We start from the raw sequence: 24516 nt of genomic DNA on the forward strand, positions 1-24516 counted from the left end.
CGTTAGCGCCGCCAGCTCGTCCATTTTATTTGGGAGCGATCTCACGTTCCCCATGATGACGGACGGGAGAACGTGTCGGTATTTCCTCGTTCTTTTGCGGCGATCTTTCCCAGCCCGACATCCTCGTTTCCTCCTCTTCAGTTCATCGGGGATGTCTGGTGCGGCGGCCGCTAGTCCGCTATTAGCCCGCCACGCTAGTAGCTGGTCTCGACTGTAAACAATGGGATTCCGCGTGCGCGTGCATTCCCCGTTCACAGGAGCGATGAAAAAGTAAAAAATAACGGCGATGAGCAAAAGAAAAGATGCCCATCTCCTCTCCGTAGGTTTATGGAACGAGATTAGGCAAAACAAAAACGGAAAAGTAAAGAAGTGAAAAAGTAGACAAGAAAGGGAAAGAGCTGCTGTGGAGGCAGCCACACAGGGGGGCGCCATCTTGGACCAATCCTGTATAGTACAATTAGAAAGGCCGCGTAATTATAATGGGACCCTGTGTCCGCACAGATCACCCTTTGAACTGCTCAAATGTTTACAGCGGAAGAGGGCCAAATATAAAACAACCCCATCTCCTATCCGCCAGCCAGGCCTGCGCACTATACTGAAGCCAGGCGACACACATATGACCACAAGTAGTGCAGTGACCTTGAAACCTAGAAATAATTTTACCACTTTCTGTGACCTTTCTATTCAGATGTTAAGCGCACAGTTTCCCCTAATGCGGACACGTTAAAGCACACACGCACACACACACGCACACACACACACACACACACACACACACACACACACACACACACACACACACACACACACACACACACACACACACACACACACACACACAGACATGTTAAGGGCCTGATTACTGAATACCCTGACTGTTGACCATTTACTTAATGGGTTAGTTATTGTACCTTACAAGATGTAGAGTGTGTATCAACCACTCTTGAAATATGACCTTACTGAAAAGAGGGATGTCAACCCTTGGTAATTTTTGTAAGCCCCAAGCAATGATCACTGCAAGGTTTCAATTGTTCTTCTCGAAATGATGATGATAATGATGCTGATGATTATTGTTATTATATTATTGTAGTAATAATAATAATAATAATAATTATTATTATTATTAGTAGTAGTAGTAGTAGTAGTATTGTTATTATTGTTATTATTATTTACAACAAGAAGTTTTTGCATTTGGGAGAAAAGCTGTTACCATGGTAATGTATGTATGTAATGTAATGCCCCCAATATTTTTTAGCATAGCACCCCATGTTGTACCTGTGTCATGAAGATCTTTGACATTTTCGATGTACCATATTTTCCGCACTACAAGATTCGCAAGTCAAAGCTGCAATTTATAATCCAGTGTGCCTTATGTATGGAATAGTCTTAAAATATTTCATTTGTTGAAGGTGTGCCTTATAATGCGGTGCATCTTATATATGGAAAACTTGAATAGTATGTCATACATTGAAGGTGCACCTTGTAGTCTGGAGAATACAATATTTCTGTCATGGTTTGCAAGGTGGTGATGGTGGTTGTGGATCCCAAAAAAGCAGGCAGGGGGGACCAGCAGGTTGTATTTGACAAATTGTATTAAAATAAAGTCAACAGGAACAAAATTTAAAACATCAAATTCATCTGAACAGAAAAATACAAAGTATCAAAGAAAACCAAGAGTAAAAGTCTGCCAAGATGAAACAAACTTGACAGGTTGCAGAAAACACATGCACAGCATACAATGACCCGACACTGAATGGTCGTGCCGGTCGTTTTTAACTGCCACTGATGAAGACGACCAACTCCTGTGTGGCTGCGGGCAGGGCCGACAGCGCCAACCAGATCGTGACAATATCAAACCTAGAAAAAAAAGTCTCTTGAAGCCATATGCTAAAGCCAAGAGGAAATTTGCCACTTTCTTTCAAGTTTTAATCCATTTTTGGCCTTTTTCTGATTCTGATGTTGTTTCCGGGGTGGCGCACCTTTTACGAAGAAAAAGGGCAATGATTTTGAAAACCTGTGATAATATATCAAACTTGGCATACACATCATGCTCTGCAAAATGATCACTATTTTTATTGTTTATTGGGTGGCTTTTACAAAATGACTCAGTCATTGGAAATTTCCAATGAACCAGTCACACTGACATGTTTCAAAAACATGTACAAAAAATGTTATTTCATAATCAGATGTGGTTGGGCATCTCATTTACACCTAATGTTTAAGAAGCATCAGCAGTTGTCCGCATGGAATGTAGAATCAGGCTCATGATCAAATTGTGAGCTACGAGCTTGCAAATATGCAGAACAGCTACATCCCAAACATGTCAAGTTCGTCAAATATTTTAATTCCCCATCCCTCCATGAGATGTGAATGTTAACAGTCTTGGTGTCCTTGCAGCTGCTGGGAAACAAATCCCATCAATGGTGGCAGTGCGGTGGTGTAATCTGACAGATCGGCTCTCATGAGCGCGTGCTTAATATGAATCTCAGAGCTCTAGTTATTCCTGTTTTGCCCTTGTAGGGAAAGTGTGACACGGCACAGGCATGCGTCCACGGGCATATCCGTATAAGACACATTTTCACTCTGAATGGTTCAGCACAACAAAGAGAATATCAGCCCATTAGATCACAACGTAGACCCAAATTAAATGTCCTCCTTTTTCTTGCGATGAAGTCTGGACAAACATAACTATTTGGTAAAAGTCAGCAATATCACTGATAGGTTAGAAAAATCCCGCTTTCAGGTAAATGTACAGAATAGACGTTGTGGTGTCCTCCTCGGTTTTCTCCTATGGTGTGATCTGACACTGTTGTACCTAGCCCTTGGAGTTTTCATGCTTAACTTATTCGGATGCTCTTCCGGGCTTTTTTGTTGCCATTGTTATTGCATCCGTCTCACAAATTTGTCTTCCATTTTCCTCTTGCTGCCACACGCAGGAAGGTTTGGCACCAGTCCAGAATGTCTGTGACACCATGGTCAGAGGAACATCAAGCTGGCTTGGATGTAGTCTAATACAGTGGTCCCCAACCTTTTTTGCGCCACGGACCGGTTTAATGTCAGACAATATTTTCACGGACCGGCGGAGAAATACAACAAAATAAAATGATACGACAGGCATGAAAATGATACGACAGGCATTTCTTTTAAATATAATAATAAACGTGAATCCATTGTGGTAATTTTTCATTTTTCAAAATAAAACATAGTTCGGACTCAGATAATGAATACAATGGAAATTATGTAAATTATTTATTCCTTCTGTGCGGCCCGGTACTAAAGGACCCACGGAATGGTACCGGTCCGCGGCCGGGGGGTTGGGGACCTCTGGTCTAATGGACTTCACCTTTAACATGCTTGTCGATAATTTTCTTCTCTTGAGACAACTCTGTCCTTTGCTTCCACCAGTGGATGTTCAGTACGTCGCACACCTTGTCACTAGAAAGGACCATTACTAATTATCACCATTTAAGCGGGCCGGCTGATGTATTAAATTATTTGAAGGCACCTGTGATGTCAGAGGACAGGTGTGGTTGAACATATGAAGACTCATTATTTTCAATCTGCAATTCAAATCTTCATTTTTGTCCAAGCACAGCCCAAGTATTTGTTTCTTACAAATATGCAATTCTGTTGAATTACATTTCAAAGAGCAATATTTAATTGGTTAATTTTCCTTTAATTGTCATGTAGTCTTTCTTTCTTTCTTTCTTTCTTTCTTTCTTTCTTTCTTTCTTTCTTTCTTTCTTTCTTTTCTTTCTTTCTTTCTTTCTTCCTTTCTTTTTTTGTGAATATATTTTATTGAATTGCCACTAGGATGCCACCAATTTTGTCCACATGTATGTGCTATGCTGGTAAAAAAAACCTATGCCAATGCCTATGTGGAACTGTCGCGGCTTGGAATTGAAGTGGATTTACGTGTGACAGGAGATGTGAGACAATCTATTTTTGTCAATGGATGCTACAGCTTCGTGTTTGCTTTCAACATTTAGTTTGTAGTAGACGTGCACATTCCACCATGACGTCTGCGTTCCACTGGTGAAAAGGACGCTTTAATCGTCTCCTCTTTCACCTCGAACTGCTTCATACAACAAATAGTGTACAGAAAGTGCTTAACCCTTTACTGCCTAAATTATTTTCTACTACTAAAAAAAATCTGTTCAGTTTTTATGGTCACTGATGGATATAATAACATACTAGTAGCTTCATTTTTTTATTATTTTCCAATAATATAGAAAATTTGATAATGAGCCTAGTTTGGTACAATCGTCATGAAATACCTCAATTTGAGTGGGTGCCTTTTTTGGAACATATATCAAATGCAACTTCAAAGACTAGACTTTCATCTATATGACAGCTTTTTATTAAAATAGAAAAAAATACATAAAATATTTACATAAAATACATACATAATTTACATAAAATGTTTACATAAAAATACATAGTTGCTTTACAGATAAAGAAAACTACCTAATAACCATGGAATAATGCAAAGCAGTTCTTGTGATGATTCAAAGAAAGATTTACATTGCATTTTTTTTTTTTTTTGCAGTAAATATTAGTTTTCAACAAGCATGTGCCGTGCTTGCACTTGTTGCTGCGGTTCAGCTGAACAATCGATTGAGCCTCACTGTGCCACAACACCAGACTTTTCTTGTTGCCAAATGTTGGAGTAAGGGAATAGATGTAAACCAATTATCAAAATACAATCGATGATTCTTTCCTGGTTGGATGTTTTGAGCCAAATGCAGCATAACATTTGAACTCACTTTCAGATCGGGAACCTTGGAGTCACTGACTGGATCTATCTTTCTTGTATATGGAATGCATATAAAGAGTTTGATGGTTCTCTTTATTTGTAAGTAGGTTCGTTGTCAGATCTCCCAGGCAGGTGACGCGCAGAGCTTGATCGTGGCGTGGAGTCGAGCAAGTCGTGCCGTGATGTCCGTCCGACGCCCGGCGTGAGCCGGGCGTGAGTCTGAGATGATTCTGCCCCGTGGTTCGCCCGATCTCTCTGTCCCGCGACAGCTCCTTTTATACAATTTTCAAGCGTGTGCTATGCGTCAGGGTGAGACGCACATCAAGGAGATCAAGGAATTGAAAGACATGAAAGGGTTGAAAAGCGCACTTTAAAATCATACACACGTGTGACGCAACAGGGCTCCCCTCCTGGATCCGAAGTCGGTGAAAGCGATGAAGGAAAAAGAAATAAAAACAAAAGTCATTCTGCGACATGGTGAGGCCAGGCAAGATGACGGTCACCGGGCATGGCAGGCGTCGGTGGGGTGGTTTCCGAGGAGGTTTCGTGGTGCCTGAAGTCGTTGTACGGGAGCACGGCAAAGAGTGCCCTACGACTGCCAGTTTGAGTCGATCGATGGAAACTTTCCTCACGGCCGTCGAGTCGATGCCGGAAGGTCTTCTTACCGTGAGTTGTTCGGCTGGGATCAGTCAAGTAGGAGGATCGATGAGGGATTGTGAGGACGAAGGTGCGTGGGGTTGGCCATGCTGCCGGGCACGGACAGGCCAGTCATCGGCGACGGTGGCGATGATCGCGCTGCCATGGCGCTCTGCAGTACGCTGAGGAAGAACGCTGACGTCGGCGGCCGAGTCGGCCATGAAGCGTCTTCCCGAAGTCCGATCGTGGACATAAGCGATGTCCGACAATGTCCGATCGTGGACATATACGATGTCCGATCGTGGACATAAGCGATGTCCGACGATGTGCGATCGTGGACATATACGATGCAGCTAGTTGCAGAGTCGCCAGGCGAATTGAACGATGTTGGCCATCAGGGTGCGGCAGGTTTCACGGTGGGGTCGGGGCGCCCACGGGTGGTGGCGGCCCATGAGGGGTCTTGCTGTGAAGATGCCGGGTTCACGGGCGGCTGGGAAATCTGGTTCTTTCCATTTGGAGAGTTGATTGGGCTGAGGAGGAGGGAAAAAATGCTCCTGGCTGGCTCGCCAATAAAGAGTTTGATGGTTCTCTTTATTTGTAAGTAGGTTCGTTGTCAGATCTCCCAGGCAGGTGACGCGCAGAGCTTGATCGTAGCGTGGAGTCGAGCAAGTCGTGCCGTGATGTCCGTCCGACGCCCGGCGTGTGCTATGCGTCAGGGTGAGACGCACATCAAGGAGATCAAGGAATTGAAAGACATGAAAGGGTTGTGCACTTCAAAATCATACACACGTGTGACGCAACACATACTTGTAGCCATCATAACCTGCCAGCACAAACAACTTCAACCCCAAGTTCTTTGGTTTATTTAGTAGACACTGCTTGAGTGTAAATCTACCTTTATAGAGTACAGTTTGTTCATCTCTTGACAAACGCTGTGATTTGGGTAATTTTTGAAACTTTTATCATTGGATTTACTTTGTGAAAGGGATCATAATTTGGGCTTCCCCGAGTTCCTTGTTTTGTGTTGTCTGCTATATGCAAGTTCCCTTTTATAATTTCGAAGCGATCCCTTGACATACATTCTGCCGCATAATCAGTTAGTGCCGATACCTTTCAAGCCCAATGCATCCGAGTGTTTGGTCATTTTGAGATTGAGAAACAATACATTAATCCCAGCCACTTCTCAAGCTCTTCTTTGGCGAGACACAGGGGCTTATTGATGTCATTTTGCATTGCATAGAAGTTCAACAATAATAACCATCATTATTTCATCGAAAATCCTTTGAATGGTGATAGAAGTTCATCAATGCAACAGTCACGACTGTGTCAGATGCCAAAATGTCTTCATCAACATGGTCATCTATTTCATTCTCATCAGGATCTGGAAAGATATACAGTACATGGGTATTTTAGAATACCCATGTATCGTCTTTTCCCTTCAAGGGGTCGCCACAGCAAATCAGTGTCCTCCATCTTTAGAGGTTTGATCCGCATGTTTGTTTTGGCCAAGCTTTTATGTCGGATGCCCTTCCTGACACAACCCTCTGTATTTATCCAGGCTTGGGACTGGCACAAGAAGACATATGTCCCTTTGTGGCTACAGAACAAGCAACTCGCTCAGTAAAAAGCTCCCAAACACAAAATGGTAATCGGCACAGCAACATTCAAAAAAGCAAAAACTACACTCACCATTTGATGACAATGCTCTGATCTTACCGTGAAATGGGCATCTCTTTCCTTACATTACATCACAAACATAACTTCAGTCCTTTAAGATGCTTTATCTTCCAGTCGCTGTATTTGAGAATGTGAAATGCACATACGGTAGTGGGGATTATTTTGTCGACATGGTGGCAACAAAACCTTACATGGCACAAGTGGAAACCTATTACGTTATTCAAAACAATCATTTCTACATTTTTTGATTACAAATTCTTTCTCTCAGATGATTTTAGTTGACGTGCCAATCTAATGTCCTTCAGAAGTAATTCTGCTGTCTTTGATTTGCCCCAAATAAAATATAAACTTTTAGCTTTTCCTGTCTTTTTTTTCACAGAAACTTGTAAGTGTTGTACCTGCTCCTACCATGTTTCGTGGTCTTTTGGAAATAGGAAGTGTGAAATTTGTACCAGACATTATGATGAAAATGTTTAAGTTTTCTAATTTCTGTTTCGGACATACCAAAAAAAAGCATATGGACCTCCGTTTCAATAATCATATTGAGAATGCAAAGGTATGAGGTACAGCTATTAGCGGAAAACGCACCATTCACTAACAATTATTCGCATCGGGTACCAAGTCAGGATCAACAATATCATGATGAAAATAGCGTTAGCACGCCGAATGTTCCAAATTCGGGACACTACTTATTTTTAATATTTCTTGGTAAATAAACAAGTTAGCGTTAGTTTATGCATTTCAGTATCAAGGTTCTGAATAGCTCATAAAATAGTTACAACATATTTCATCCATGACGAAAAATAGAAGGAGCTTTGAAGATGGAGGAGCGCACGTTGTGTTGCGCAAGAAGGAGATGATGTCACTGGCGCTCTTAAAGGCAAAGCTGCACATAACCTGTTTTAAAGGGACATATAACTTGTGCTGCGTCAGTTCCAATCGACACTTGAACTGCTCCCTTTTATTTTATCAATCTATAAGCATTTATCTTTAGTGTATCGAATTTAGCACTGTCATGATCTGGTTGCCGACCAACGGGTGGCGCTGTTGGCCCCGCCTGCACCTGCACAGGTGCTGGTCGTTACAATCAGTGACACTTAAAAGGACTCCTGGCACGACCATTCGGTGTCGGGTAATGGTTGCAATTGTATGCATTGAGTGCGGTGCATGTGTTTGTTTAACCTTGGCGGACTTTTAATCTTGGTTTTCTTTTGATGCTTTGTATTTTTTTCCGTTCAGAAGATTTTGATGTTTTGATTTTGTTCCTGTTGACTTTATTTTAATACAATACAATTTATTTTAATACAATACAAAAAAACACAACCTCCTGCTCCCTCCTGCCTGCTTTTTGAGATCCGCACCCGCCATCACCACCTTGCAAAACGTGACAGAATTACCTGACCAACCATCGGATCCCGCAGGTACAACGGACCCGTCTCATTTCCACCCTGTGCCTGGCAATGCTACGTCCACGTTAGCCCATGCCTCGTGGAATTCGAATTGCGTCTCTCGACGAGCCGTAACGTCCACGTCAACGTCCAGCCGAGACCTCCTTCCAGGTGGCCGTCCAGGGTGACACTGGGTGTCTGGCAGTGCACGCCCACGTCCAGCCACGCTGTCGTCGTGCATGTTGAATTGAGTCGCATCCACGACGAGCCGTGCAACGTCCGCGTCAACGTCAGTCTGAGACCCTATTCACCGCTGGATCCCGGAGCGGCTCAGGACTGGTCTCGTTTCCCCGGTGCTGGGCAGTTCACGCCCACGTCGGCGTCCGGCCGAGACCTGTTCCCATACGGCCGTCCAGGGTGCCACTCGGCGCCTGGCTGTTCGACGTCCGCGTTGAGCCATGCGTCGTCGCGTGAACGTGCGAAAGGGATCGCACTCACGCCCACGACGATCCGTGCCGCGACCACGTCCACGTCAGGTCGAGTCCCGTTCCCCTCAGGCCGCCGCCCATCATATGCTGGAGAGGTAACGGTTGCCGTCTCCACCATCGTTTCCGGGCGAGTTGGAACTTTCAGGAGACTGTTGGGACTTCTGGAAGCAGTCCCTTGAAGGGGGGTGGGGTACTGTCATGATCTGGTTGGCGACCAACGGGTGTAGCTGTCGGCCCCGCCTGCACCTGCACAAATGCTGGTCGTTACAATCAGTGACACTTAAAAGTATTCCCGGCACGACCATTCGGTGTCGGGTAATTGTTTAACGCATTGTATGCTGTTGTATGCAATTGTATGCATTGTGTGCGGTGCATGCGTTTGTTTAATCTTGGCGGACTTTTAATCTTGGTTGTCTTTTGATACTTTATATTTTGTTCTGCTCAGAAGATTTTGTTCCTGTTGACTTTATTTTAATACAATTTATCAAACACAACCTCCTGCTCCTCCCTGCCTGCTTTTTGAGATCCGCACCCGCCATCACCACCTTGCAAAACGTGACAGGCACAATCGTCCGTAAAGGGTTAAGAATGAATGACTCTCTACGTCTTTGTGTTGTCATATAATTTGTTATTTATTTATTTTTTGTTCTTTTGACTTCAAGATGGCACGGCGAGAGTGGCTGCCTTTCTAGCAGCTCTTGTATTTTGTTTTTCTACTGCTTTCTTTCCTTTCATCTTCCTTTCTTAACTTTGCTGGTGTGAAATGTAAATTTCTGCACTGCGAGACTAATAAAGGTAAAACCAAACCAATCCAAAAAGTCATCCACCCTCTTTTGATCTGTGTGATAGAAGCCCCTCAAATTCACATTTCACATGATGTTTTGTTGTGGGTGCACGTGTGTTCAAATGATGTTCTACGCGTGTAGACCTCTTGACAACATTCCTTTTACGTTGTGAGCGTCACCCCCTGCAACCAGCTGAATAAAGAGTGCACAGACTACTGTACATTCCTGGCTCAATGACAAACGATGAGGCACATGCATCTATCATCAGTACAATGGTCTTGTTTTGGCATTGTCTCATTCCCTAATTACCAGTAATATTCAAAAAAGCTTTTATACAGACTCAACTAGTTTTACACTTTAGGTAGTAGTACTCGGCGAAGACAATGGAAGACGATGGACAATTTAACCAATTATACCGTACAGTGAGACCTCAACTTACGAACGCCTTATAATACGAACTTTTCATCATACGAACGTCAAATTTATGAATATTAAGCCTCATAATAAGAACTATTTTCATATTACACACTTCGGTGGAAGTGTGTATACATAAATACATAATCTTCTGCGGAAGAACACGAAAGCACACGACCTTCGGCTCTGGCGGAGTGATCTTCGGCAACCGAACAGCGCTCCAGCCGACGCTACTTTGCACACCCCCTCTCATTGAATGCACACGTCCATCGCCTCCTTGCAGCTTTTTGCTTATACTTTTACGATTATGGCACCGAAAAAACCCTACCATAGGCTCGTGTTCAGCCCAAGAAGAAACACAATAAAAGAGAGGAGATAATTGAAAAACACGAACGACGTGTGCGTTTGTGTGATTTAGCGACATAGCGCGGCTATGCTAAGTCCACCATTGCTACCATCCTTTGCAACAAAGAAGCTATCAAATGTGCGTCTGTTGCAAAAGGTGTTTCCATGCTCTTAAAGCGACGGTCTCGGGCAATTGAAGAAGTTGAAAAAATTCGGTTAATTTGGATTCACGAAAAGCAGCTATCCGGCGACAGCGTGAGTAAAGCTATTTTATGCGAGAAAGCACGGCTAATTCACGCCGATATCGCCATGCGCCAACCTGGAAGTTCGGCGCTTATTCAGGATTTTAAAGCCCGTAACGGATGGTTCGAGAACATCTGAGGGCGAGGAGGAGAAGGCAATGTTGGCAAAGTGGAATGATGTGCAGGCTTTTACCGAACAGTTCCATCCAGAAAAGACTGGCTATGACAATCATCAAAATGATGAACGATAATGTGATGCCTCAGCCTCGTAAGTCAGAAAGCAACATGTGTCAATTAAGAGGTTTTTAATCAGCAAAAAGGATTAGGAGTCTCCAAAGAAGCAAAGAGAAGCCACACCTGAGGTTAAGTTACCAACAGTCCTTCTGTGACTCTCCTTCCATAAGCCATCAATGGCCATCAAAAAGGTAAATACAGCTTTATTTTACAGCACAGTTTATTTCTTTAATTACAGTCCTCATGTAATGTGCCTCTCTTTCCAAACAGCAAGTCCCTTTGACCTTCGACCTCCAACGCCATTCCATCAAGTCATCAATGACCATCACAAATGTAAATAAAGTGACTTTATGATACAATGCAGTGTATTTCTTTAATTACAATACCATAGCACATTTATTATGCATAGGATGAGGTAGGTTGTGTGTAGTTTTAAGTTTAAGGTTTAAGGTTTTAGTTGAAAAGTATATTTTATGGAAACCCGGGAACGGATTATTCCCATTTTAATGGTTTCCTATGGGAATTTTTTTTTCGAGATACACACTTTTCACCTTACACACTCTGTCTGGGAACCAATTAAGTTCGTAAGTTGAGGTCTCACTGTATGTTCTTAATGAGAATCAGAAAACTAAATGGACATAGCCCATGGAAACAATTATGACACTTGTTCTTTTAATGAGGAACATCATCTATATTTGGTGCTACCTCCACAGAGAGGCGATACAATTCTGGGCAAGAAAGCATAAGCCACCGTCATGGAGGTTGGATGAAATGTTGGATCAACAGAAATCGTGGGCAAGTTGATGAGAGATTTCAGCATGCAGCTGCAGTTATTTCTGGCAAGGTTCCTTCTGCACTCATTCACTTCCATTTCTGAATTTATTCGGGTTTTGGTTTTTCCACGAGGGGGCAGCATTTTCCTTTTGTACAGCCACCCCCACTCGCAACTCAGATAACACCAGACCCATATAAATAAGAAATTCTTTTTTTATCAGGTTCTGGTTGGTCACAAACGGGCGGCGCTGTCGGCCCCACCTGCAGCTGCACAAGTGTTCGTCGTTTCAATCAGTGGCAGTTAAAAGGACTCCCGTCACGACCATACTGTGTCGGCTCATTGTATTTGTTTCACCCTGTCAGTTGCTCCCACCTGCCTGCTTTTTTGGGGTCCACCACCATCACCACCTCGCAAATCGTGACATTTTTTCTGATGAAAGAAGAGAGTCGAATGTTTCTTACGCTGCATTGAATGTTTATGTGGGCCTAAAAGTAATTATTCTGTGGGTCCTGCAATTTGAGTGAAAATGACAAAAACCCTGGCAGTGGAGTGAACACATTTTTGCACGTCTGGCATTGAATGACTTAATAACCAGGGCATGCATTCATCTGAAACACAGCAATCATAATGTGAGTTATTTTGCTTACTCTCCTCGCTCTTTTACCCCATCCTTTATTTATATTGACATGTAGTTTCAATAATACATTTGATTAGAATGTGAACTTTTCAGCAGTGTGGAGAACATAGCTCTCAATCTTACCTTGGCAAAGAACATAATTATTGTTTGAAAAAATATGATAATGTGACCGGTGACCTGACAGAGAGCTGTCTGAATGTCTTCATCAGGTACTGTAGATTCAGAGGCGGTGATCCCAATGACTTCAAAACCTTCGCCCCATTTCTCACCTTCCTTTCATTTCCAAAATCCTAGAAAAAGTGGTGTCCTCTCAGCGACAGTCTCACCTCTCCCAGAATGATCTCTACGAACCATTCCAATCTGGTTTCTGCCCCCTCCACAGTACAGAATCAGCTCTCTTAAAAGTCACAAATGATCTTCTTTTGGTAGCTGACGCCGGTTTACTCTCCATCCTCCTTCTTGACCTCACAGCAGCTTTTGACACAATTTCTCATCCCATCCTCCTTGACAGACTTTCCTCCATAGGATCACTAACACGCCCCTACGCTGGTTCCACTGTTATGTCTACGGCTGCTCTCAGTTCATCCAAATGAACTCCTTCACTTCACAGTCCTCTCATGTATCTTCTGGTGTGCCCCAAGGCTCTGTCCTGGGCCCGCTCCTCTTTATCACCTACCTTCTTCCCGTTGGCAATATTCTCTGTAAATTTGGTATACAATTTCATTGCTTTGCGGATGACACGCTGCTCTATCTCTCCAGCAAACCCGATTCCTCTCCTCCACCTTCTTCCCTTTCACTCTGCCTCTCTGAAATTAAATCCTGGTTTACCCATAACTTCCTCAAACTAAACAGCGAAAAAAACTGAAATTCTCCTCATTGGTACCAAATCCACCTTGAGCAAAGCTAACAGTTTCTCTCTCACTATTGACAATTTGACCGTTTCTCCCTCCCATCAGGTGAAAAATCTAGGTGTCATTCTTGACAGCACACTATCTTTCCAGTCCAATATAAATAACTTAACCCGGTCTGCGTACTTCCACCTATGCAATATCAATTGTCTTCGCCCGTCTCTCACTCTTCACACCACTGCTATCCTCGTTCATAGTCTTGTCACCTCCCGGATTGACTATTGCAATTAACTTCCTTTGGTGTCCCTCAGAAACTTCTCCACACACTTCAACTCGTCCACAATTCTTCATCCCGAATCATTACCAGAACCTCATCCTTTTACCACATCACCCCCGTCCTCCAAGAGCTGCACTGGCTCCCGGTCAAATATAAAATCAACTTTAAAATTCTTCTTTATGCATTTAAAGGACAACCGACGTCACTTTTTTGTTTCTTAACTGACATCAGAAAAACGTTTTATAGCATCTAAAATACCCAAAACGTATGATATTTTTATTCAAATGCAAAATACCAATTAACATGACTTAAAGTGTCCAAAATCTGTAAAAAAATTGAGCTGTGAATTGGGCCTTTTCAGAAAGTCCCGCCCCCAGTTCGTGACGTCACGCCAATACGTCTTGCATTGCTGAAAAATCAAAACAATGGCTTCAGATTCAGAGAATATGCTTTCTTGTTCCACATCCAGTTATGAATATGATTCAAATAGTTCTGAAGAGGAAAGCATACAAGTTTGCAATCGATTAAAGAATTTTTTCCATGTCATTTTGAGGCAAATGGGCGGGGGGGAATGTCGCACCCAAAAATGGCGACCAGCTCCCGTGAGGAATGAATCAGCACGTTTCCACAGGCTTCCATGGAGCTTGGATGCCCTCTTCTGGCGGCTTTTGGGTGCAACATCAAGGTTTTCAGACGAAGAGTACAGCAAAATACATTGACGTGATGGACTGCTACAATGTGTCTTTTTGTCGGTCAGGGGGGGGGGTTCTTTTGTGACGTCACGTACGGACTCGTCACCAACTCAAAAACAAGACTTCCTGAATATTCAGCGCGAATCTTAAAATGTAAAATATAGCTATATGCGGTGAAATTTTTGTAAAATACGCTCAGTAGAAGTCATTTGAAGCCATTTTACAAATTATGGACACAACTTGCCCGGAGACGTCGGTTGTCTTTTAAAGCTATCCATAACCTTGCCCCCCCATACCTATCAGAATCAGAATCATCTTTATTGCCAAGTATGTAGAACACACAAGGAATTTGTTTCCGGTAGAACACGCTGCACTAGTATCGTCGTAAAAAAAAAAACTGCTAAGTGGCACTATACAGTTCCATTTTGGCTACTGTTGAAAGAGTTCAAAGAGTTAAAGGCTTGGGGGAAGAAGCTGTTGAAATGTCTGCTGGATTTGGTGCGCATGGATCGGTAGCGCCTGCCTGAGGGGAGTAGCTGGAAAAGGTGGTGGGCAGGGTGCGGAGGGTCCAGTAGGATTTTCCGCGCCCTAGTTTGGATTCTCGCAGTGTGCAAGTCCTCGAGAGTTGGTAGGGCTGTGCCAATGATTTTTTCCGCCGTCCTAACTGTCCGTTGAAGTCGGATTTTGTCCATTTTTGTGGCGGCCCCGAACCAAACGGTGATGGAAGAACACAGGATGGATTTGATGACAGCCGTGTAGAAATGTTGCAGCACCTGCTGTGGCAGGCCATGCTTCTTTCTATCTGACCTTCTTCAAATGACCAACATTCGTAACATTGATTCTCTTCCCACCTTCAAGTCCCATCTCAAAACCCACCTATTTAAAATTGCATTTTCTGTGTCGCTCTCTCTCTCTTGTTTCTATTTATAATTGTATTGTATTTATTGCATTGTATTTGTGATTGTATTTTATTTATTATAGTACCTATGCTTGTCTGTGACTGTAAAGTGTCGTTGAGAGCGTTTAAAGGCGCTTAAAATGTAATGTATTATTATTATTATTATTATTATTATTATTATTATTGCCTTCTTCATTGATTGATTTGTCATTTTTCTTGTGTTTGCGCATCATGTCTATTTTTTGTTTCCAATGCCACTTCCGTTTCTCTGCCATTTGTCCAGAATCATAATTCTTAAATATCCGCATTGCATCTGAAACCCATTGGCTCACCTTAATTTGGATGTACAGTAATCTATTCAGTGTCGCAGGGCAGATCATTCAGTCTGGATGGCGGCTGACATACATGTTGGTAACATTCACAGAATATTAATACAAAGAGGAAGAAGAACACGGTTCATTCCGCTGAGGGTCTGGTTGTGCTGCCAGCATTCATGAGGCATGCAACGTCTTAATTGCAGTCAAGATTCATACCTGAGGCAACTGAGGAACAGTTACATGGATCTTTAAATCGAAGCATAACCTTTTCTTGAACCCTTTAACATAGCAGAACAAGGACTACAACCTTGTGCAAAAACAGCCACCAAACACCATTTTCAACCGAATTTGATTTAACTCCTATTGTCCAAGAGGTTGCACAAGTTCATCCCCGACAATAGTCCACCATGTAGACCAATCTATGACATCAGAGGCTGTGAGACTAATTTACAACAGTGATTTTAATATCCTGAATTTGAATACAGGTTCAAGTCCAAGTATCTAGTTAAATAAGAGTCCTCGCCACATGACTTACTCCCAAAATATGTTTCAGCAACTGCATCGTGGTCACAAATTCCTAATGTCAGCAACTCTGCTCTGTGTGCTCCCCGCTGCCTGAGCTGCTCTGATATTTTAAGAGGATCTAATGATTGGCCGTAATAACGTAAGGTCAGGCGTGTCATGGCAGCTGTGTGTTTGCTTGGTATGAATAAAGGTGTTTATGCGCTTCCATTTGCCTGCCAAATCCAGTGGTTGGTAAAACTTGTCTCATGGTGCTCTTTTCCAGGGATGGGTGTCTCCGTGTGTGTGTGTGTGTGCTCGTCATACGCTGCGGTGTCAACAGCCCGCATGACGCACACCTTTGTTTGCCTTATTGCGACATGCGAAGGTGATTTCGATCATGCAACTGACAATGACTTACAAATCCTTGATCCATTAGTAAAAGTGTGGGTTGCAATGCCATTATATTGTAGGAATTGTGCTGATTTGAATGACATTGTTCAATGTTTATTTTTTATTTTTTAATTCCACGACAAGCCCAATGAATGTTCAGTAGAATATGATGTGTGTTATTTGACACAGTCTCGACTGAATTGTTACATCACCTGATTGCTGAATATGAACTCTCGCTCTGTCCTTAGCCCTATAAATGGTCTTGCATGCACCCTGCATCCTGTGGTTTACATCTCTTTAGCTCCCCAGGCTATCTATAAGTAGCTGCTCCAGCTTACATGTTGCTATTAATATCAACGGATTAACCATCTGTGATTCACAGGCACCTGTGATTCAGCTACCTGACACGTTTTCAGGGGGAAAAAAGGTCCAAAAAAACGACAGATGACTGTTTCTTTGTTGCTTGCTTTGCTGTTTCGCAGCTGAGCTATGCTACTCCATCCAGGCACATTCTGATCCGTTTTGTTTGAAATAAATTACTATAAACTTCACTTTTCTTAACAACTCTCAACAAGACTCAATGAGACAGCATTTAAAAATAAACAATATATTGTGGCGGGCACTGGGACCGGGCATCTCACCCAGCAGGTGTACGGGAGGGGGCGGGTTTATGTCACATATATTTCACAGCAGTTTCGGTTTTACTTCACTTTCTCATTGTTAGCAGTTGGAATAAAGACGTACTCCAATCGACCGTGTGTTCTCATTCCTCAACTGCTACACTGGTGACCCCGACGTTCGAAATGTTCATGACAGCAGACGAAGAGATATCTTCCACGGCCATGCCGCCACGACCGGCGCCTCAGCTCGCAGCTGCCGCCTACGCAGCGAAGCTGCCCGAGTTTTGGAGTAGCGACCCGGCTTCGTGGTTCCAACATGTGGAAGCGCTTTTCCACCTACGAGGCGTCACGACAGATGAGCCGAAATATTATCTGGTCGTGGCGTCTCTCAACGAACAGACGACTCGTCGTGTGCTGCCTCTCTTGCGTGCACCTCCACCGAGCGAAAAATACGCAGCGCTCAAACACCTGCTGCTCCGACGGTTCACGTTGTCGGCCTCTGAGAGAGCAGACAGGCTTCTTTCTCTTCCCGGACTCGGCGACGGAACAGCAGTGGACCTGATGGACAAAATGTTGTCGCTACTGGGTTCGGATGACGGCGGATTCCTGTTCCCCCACGTGTTCCTTCGCCAGCTACCGGCCTCTGTGCGCGCCGTGCTAGCCAACTCGACGTGCCTAGCCACCGGCGACTACCGAGGTTTGGCTGAAGAAGCGGACCGGGTGCTGCTGGCGACACGGAGGTTCGCCGTGCAAAGCGTGACGGCCGAACCCCTCGGCGGAGCGGCAGCGAACATCGACCCGACCCTAGTAGCCGGAGTGGTTACGCGGAAGCGACACGAGAAAGCCCTCTGTTTTTTCCACCAGCGGTTTGGCGCCAAGGCCCGACGCTGCACACCACCCTGCACCTACGAGGCTCCGGGAAACGCCAGCGCCGGCACCCAATAGCGGCCGTGGGTGCCGGCAACGAAAGCGAGCTGCTTTTTATCACAGACTCCTCGTCAGGTAGACGTTTTCTGGTGGACAGCGGGGCACAAGTAAGCCTGCTGACGCCCACGGCCTCGGACAAGACGGCAGGTGGATGTGGGCCTCCCCTGCGCGCAGCTAACGGCTCGCCCATCGCCAGCTTTGGCACCAGGTCGGTAACTGTGTGTTTCCACGAACGAAATTTCGAGTGGGACTTTATTGTGGCCTCAATTACAGTTCCGATAATCGGCGCAGATTTTTTATCCACTCATGGACTGCTTGTGGACATTGCTAACCGTCGTTTGATCGACGCCATCTCTTTCGCCACTTTCCCATGTGAGGCTGGAGGGCTTGGAGCGTTGACGCACGCAAATTATTTAACGTCAGGTAACGTTTATGAACGCCTGCTGACCGATTATCCGTCGTTAACCACACCCGCCTTTTCCAATGCCGATACAAAACACGGGGTACAACATTTCATTCCCACGGTTGGCCCGCCAGTTTTTGCCCGCGCTCGTCGCCTCGACGCGGCAAAATTGGCAATGGCGAAAGGGGAGTTCGCGACGATGGAGCGCTTGGGCATCGTGAGGCGTTCCAACAGCCCGTGGGCCTCACCATTGCACATGGTGCCCAAAAGTGACGGTTCTTTGAGGCCGTGCAGTGATTTTCGTCGGCTTAATAATGTAACCACACACGACCGTTACCCAATTCCGCACATCCAGGACTTTTCCGCACGTTTGGCCGGAGCCGTGATCTTTTCCAAAGTTGATCTCGTTCGCGGTTATCACCAGGTTCCGGTACGGGCAGAAGATGTGTCAAAAACTGCAGTAATAACCCCTTTTGGCCTCTTTGAATTCCTCCGTATGCCTTTTGGCCTGAAGGGGGCGGCACAGACCTTTCAGAGACTGATGGACTCAGTCTTGCGAGGCCTAGATTTTGTGTTCGTCTACCTCGACGACATTCTTGTGGCCAGCCCTTCACCAGAGGAACACCTGTCGCACTTAAGGATGGTTTTCAAGCGTCTTGATGTGCATGGCCTTATCGTTAACCCTGTGAAGTGCCAATTTGGTTTGCCCAAGATCGATTTCTTGGGGCACCGCATTTCTCCACAGGGTGCCATCCCCTTACCCGCCAAAGTGCAGGCTGTGGTGAATTTCCCCCGCCCAGCCACAGTTAAAGCTTTGCAGGAGTTTTTGGGCATGATAAATTTTTACAACCGGTTTCTTCCTCACGCAGCCGACCTCCTACAACCCCTCTACGGCGCCTTGAGAAAAAAGAAGGCTAATGACCCCGTCGAGTGGGGCCCGCAACGAGTGCAGTCCTTTGAACGAGCCAAGGAGGCTCTTGCGGGTGCAACTCTTCTGGTCCACCCGATCTCAACCGCACAGGTGGCCTTGACTACCGACGCGTCTGATGTTGCCGTAGGGGCGGTGGTTGAGCAGCTTGTGGAGAACGAATGGCAGCCCCTTGCATTTTTCAGTCGGAAGCTGCAAGATAACGAACGCAAGTATAGTGTTTTCGACAGAGAGTTGTTAGCACTCTATCTTGCAACGCGCCATTTTCGTTTCCTCCTCGAAGGGCGCCGGTTCACCGCCTACGTAGATCATAAACCCCTTACATTCGCCATGTCCAAGGTGACCGAACCGTGGTCGGCCCGACAGCAACGGCATCTAGCGGCTATTTCCGAATTCACAACAGACATTCGGCATGTGGCCGGCAAATGTAACCCTGTGGCCGATTGCCTGTCACGCACGATCGTTTGTCCAGTCCAGCTCGGGGTGGATTTCTCAGAGATGGCCACGGCCCAATCTGAGGATCCGGACATCCACGAACTCAAGGCAGCAGGCACGGCCCTGAAACTGGAGGAGGTGGCAGTGTGTGAAGGGGGTCCCGCTCTCCTCTGCGATGTGTCTACGGGTCGTACTCGTCCCGTGGTTCCGCAGGAGTGGCGTCGGCGAATTTTTGATTCAATTCATTCCCTTTCACACCCTGGCATCCGGGCGTCAGTCAAAATACTTGGGGCCAAGTTTGTCTGGCCTGGGTTAAGAAAGGACGTCAGGAAGTGGGCAGCTGCATGCGTGGCATGTCAGCGCGCCAAAGTCCACAGGCACACCCGGGCGAACCTAGAAACTTTTCCGATTCCGGCCAGGAGATTTGACCACGTCCATGTGGACCTGGTCGGGCCCCTCCCTCCTTCGCAGGGTTGCACACATCTCCTCACTATGGTCGATCGGACCACTAGGTGGCTGGAAGCTGTCCCCCTGTCCTCCACAACCTCGACAGACATTGCCCGCGCATTTCTGTCATCCTGGGTCGCACGTTTCGGCACGCCGTTCGATATCACTTCGGACAGAGGCCCCCAGTTTGTGTCCGAGCTCTGGTCGGCCATGGCGCAGTCCTTGGGTGTGCAGGTACACCGCACTATGGCCTACCACCCACAGGCTAACGGGATGTGTGAACGTTTCCACCGGTCACTTAAAGCCGCGCTACGGACCGCACTATCGGACGGTAACTGGGTTGACCGGCTTCCGTGGGTCCTGCTCGGGTTACGTTCAGCTCCTAAAGAAGACCTTAACGCCGCTCCGGCAGAGTTAGTACTCGGTCAGCCACTCCGCATCCCTGGTGAATTCCTGCCTGAAGCTTCGGGTGCACCTTCTTTCCCCCTTTTGCCAGGGGAGCCCCTGGCTCCAGCACCATTTCACCACGGCGTCCCCAAAATATTCGTTCCGTCTGCTCTCAGGTCAGCCCGTTTCGTCTTCGTGCGTCATGATGCCCACCGCTCTCCCCTGCGGCCGCCGTATGATGGCCCGTTTAGAGTGCTCGAACACGGGGAAAAGAGTTTTGTGCTCGATATGGGTGGGAGAAGGGAGGGCGTTTCTATAGACAGACTCAAGCCGGCTCACATAATTGCAGGCGAGGACGTTTCGCCGGCTCAGGCCCCACGTCGCGGACACCCTCCAAAACCTCCAGCCTCTCCGCGGCATGCCAGGGTTGAGTGTCGTTCCCCCACTCAGTTCTCACCCGGATCACCTGCCCGAGCAATTTCACCTTTACCACTGAACGACGGACTGCATAGTCTTTGTGGCAGGCTGGTCAAGCCCCCTGCAAGATTTTCGCCTTGACTGTCCTTCTGGGTGTTCTGGGGGGGGCTGTGTGGCGGGCACTGGGACCGGGCATCTCACCCAGCAGGTGTACGGGAGGGGGCGGGTTTATGTCACATATATTTCACTGCAGTTTCGGTTTTACTTCACTTTCTCATTGTTAGCAGTTGGAATAAAGACGTACTCCAATCGACCGTGTGTTCTCATTCCTCAACTGCTACAATATTTACATTTAAATGGATGTAATGTACGTGCACATCATACGGGCGGAGGGGGTTATCTGGTTGATAGTTGAATTAAAAATGGTATTACCTCTTCATGTCAGTCCAGCTTCCTGCCACAGTTTGAGAGCTTCTGCCACTTACATGGGGTTATAGTCTCCCCCTAGCGGTGTAATTGTCGTTGACATTATAATTGTGGCCTCTGCTTGCATGGATTAGATAATAAATTCTCTAGGTTTTTTTTTTACAAAGATTTATTCTTCAGAGTTGCCACAGCGGATTGTAATTTAGAAATGGCAGAGTTTGGTGCCCAGTTTACCCCTTGAGATAACAACTTGCACAGTATGAAGCAATTAAATGAGAACTTTCCGTCAATTGTGCTCACGTCAAACTGACACAATGCTTCTGGAGTCCGTTGACAATTTCGCTAAATGAATTAAAATGTGGCTGGAGAAGATGGATTCCTCCTCCCAAAAACAATTTGACGACTGGTTTTTAAGACCTCCAAAACAGAAGTTTCAATACACGTGGTGAATTTTGTGCAGATGCTGACAATATGATGCCATTCCAGTGAACCCCAGTGCTGAGAGTTGAAAAGTGTTACGGGCAGGTATGTGCCTGTACCTGTTGTCCGGGAGATTTACCCACAGGGCACCATCTTGTCCGGAGTCATGAAAATCCTGCTAAATCAGTCATGCAGTAACTGTGCATTAGTGCGTGTGTGCATGCATATGTTGAATATTTTGTGCTTTTCTTTTATGGGATTACTAAAATTTTAAATGGTGAGGTTAACGGTTCATATCTCAACAACAATGAAATGTTTGAGAAACTTAAAAAAATAATTGGCAAAACAGTTTCCTGGGATTTGAAAGGAAAGCATGCAGATTCTTTCACACTGAATTCTCAATTTTAGGTTGAAGTTCTGCTGTAAATTTATTGATTAGCATTTGAGTAGAATGCCATTTTCAACTGTGGATACAGCAATTTGGAGGAGGAAAAAAACATAATAACCATGGCCCAAGCATCTAATGTCAGCACCTTCACTTTCATCTCTCTCTTTCATGACTTCATGAAATAATAATAATAATAATAATAATAATAATAATAATAATAATAGGTGTGCTGTCGGTATGACTATGGTGATGGACAGGCTGACAGATGATGTTAGACAAGAATCTCCTTGGACCATGATGTTTGCAGAGGACATTGTGCACTGTAGCGAGAACAGGGAACAGGTGGCGGAGAAACTAGAGCTGTGGAGAAATGCCCTGGAAAGGAGAGGAATGAAGATCAGTCGGAGCAAGACGGAATATATGTGTGTGAATGAGAGGGATACAGGAAGTTTCGGTGGTGCCTGAAGTCGTTGTACGGCAGCACGCGCAACGTGTGCTCTACGACTGCCAGTTGGAGTCGATCAATGGAAACTTTCCTCGCGGCCGTCGAGTCGATCCCGGAAGGTCTTCTCACCGCGCAGTCGTTCACCTGGGGTCGGTCGAGTCGGGGAATCGATGAGGGAGTGTGAGGACGAAGGAGCGTGGGGTTGGTCATGCTGTCGGGCACGGACAGGCCGGTGGCGTTGATCGCGCTGCCATGGCGCTCTGCAGGACGCTGAGGAAGCACGCTGACGTCGGCGGCCGAGTCGGCCATGAAGCGTCTTCCCGAAGTCCGATCGTGGACATAAGCAATGTCCGACGATGTCCGATCGTGGACATATACGATGTCCGATCGTGGACATATACGATGTCCGATCGTGGACATATACGATGTCCGATCGTGGACATAAAGGATGCAGCTAGTTGCAGAGTCGCCAGGCGAATTAGACGGTGTTGCCCATCAGGGTGCGGCAGGTTTCACGGTGGGGTCGGGGCGCCCACGGGTGGTGGCGGCCCATCGGGAGCTCGGCTTGAGCGGTCTTGCTGTGAAGATGTCGGGTTCACGGGCGGCTCGGAAATCTGGGTCTTTCCATTTGGAGAGTTGATTGGGCTGAGGAGGAGGGAAAAATCCTCCTGGCTGGCTCGCCAATAAAGAGTTTGATGTTTCTCTTTATTTGTAAGTAGGTTCGTTGTCAGATCTCCCAGGCAGGTGACGCGCAGAGCTTGATCGTGGCGGGGAGTTGAGCAAGTCGCCGGGCGTGCCTGTGCGGGGCTTTGCAAGTCTCTTTGAGTCTGTGAGTTCGAGATGAGTCTGATTCTCTCTGTCCCACGGCAGCTGCTTTTATACCATTTACAAGCGTGTGATATGCGTCAGGGTGAGACGCACATCAAGGAGATCAAGGAATTGAAAGACATTAAACTTGCGGTGCGCACCGGTGACGCCACAGCTTCACCCAGGTTTGTTTCATCTCGGCAGATTTTTACTCATGGTTTACTTTGATACTTTGTACTTTTCTGTTCCTATGAATTTGGTGTTTTAGATTGTGTTCCTGCTGACTTTATTTTAATACAATTTGTCAAATACAACCTGCTGCTCCCTCCTGCCTGCTTATTTGGGATCCACAATCATCAGCTGAGAGAAGTGGTTGCGCTCCATGCTCCGGCAAATAAACATCCTACTTGTTCAATCTAAACAAGAAGGACCATCTCGAACCTTTATTCTACCAAATGCATCGCAAAATCGCTCACCAGCGTTGCCGGGCTGCCAACGTAGCGGTCCCAGCCGTAGAATTAAAAAAACAAAGGGTCTGGTCGTAAATTGTGTGTTACCTGTATATGTATAGTAACGGGCGGCCCGGTCGTCGAGTGGTTAGTAGGTTCGCATCCCACTCCGGCCTCCCTGGCCTGCGTCGGTTTTCTCCGGGTCCTCCGGTTTCCTCCCACATTCCAAAAACATGCATGATAGGCTAATTGAACACTCCAAATTGCCCCAAGATGTGTTTGTGTTTCGCTCTCCACTATAGTAAGGGAGATACGGTGTTGTGGGATCCAGAAAAAAACACAAGACAAGCAATGTGATACGTCTTGACTCAACAGTGGTTTACTTCGAATGCCCCGATCTAATGCAAACGTATGCGCACAAAAATTTCCGGTCCAACGATCTAAATCGGTCCGACACGAAACACTAACCGAAGCAGGCGTTCCATGTTTAAATAAACATTTCCGATATATATCATTTGTAAACCAATAGAACTACGCGAATGTAACCCAAAATAGGAAATACAATAATTTACAACCTGTCACATTTGTCTTTGTGTGCCCTGCGATTGGCTGGCAACCAATTCAGGGTGCCCCCAGCCTAGTGCCCGAAGACGGCTGATATAGCCTCCAGCACCCCCTCTACCCTCATGAGGAATAACCGGTATGGATAAGGGA

The 24516-nt window shown here is 45.7% G+C and overlaps 1 protein-coding gene across 4 annotated transcripts in view; it reads left to right on the plus strand.

Annotated features, from left to right (window-relative positions):
* Positions 1–24516, plus strand: part of grb10b (growth factor receptor-bound protein 10b) — a 135448-nt gene that overhangs the window by 44171 nt on the left and 66761 nt on the right. The window contains exon 1 of one of the 4 annotated variants that reach the window (XM_088998810.1): positions 22957–23538. The exons of the other annotated variants lie outside the window; for them this stretch is intronic. The gene's annotated coding sequence lies outside the window, so the exon portion shown is untranslated. Of the gene's footprint in view, positions 1–22956; positions 23539–24516 lie in introns of those variants that run through there. 4 annotated transcript variants of the gene reach the window in all.

The sequence above is a fragment of the Hippocampus bargibanti genome, linkage group LG06 (genome assembly GCF_051943395.1).
Source record: "Hippocampus bargibanti isolate YZ-2025 linkage group LG06, ASM5194339v1, whole genome shotgun sequence".
Lineage (NCBI taxonomy): Eukaryota > Metazoa > Chordata > Actinopteri > Syngnathiformes > Syngnathidae > Hippocampus > Hippocampus bargibanti.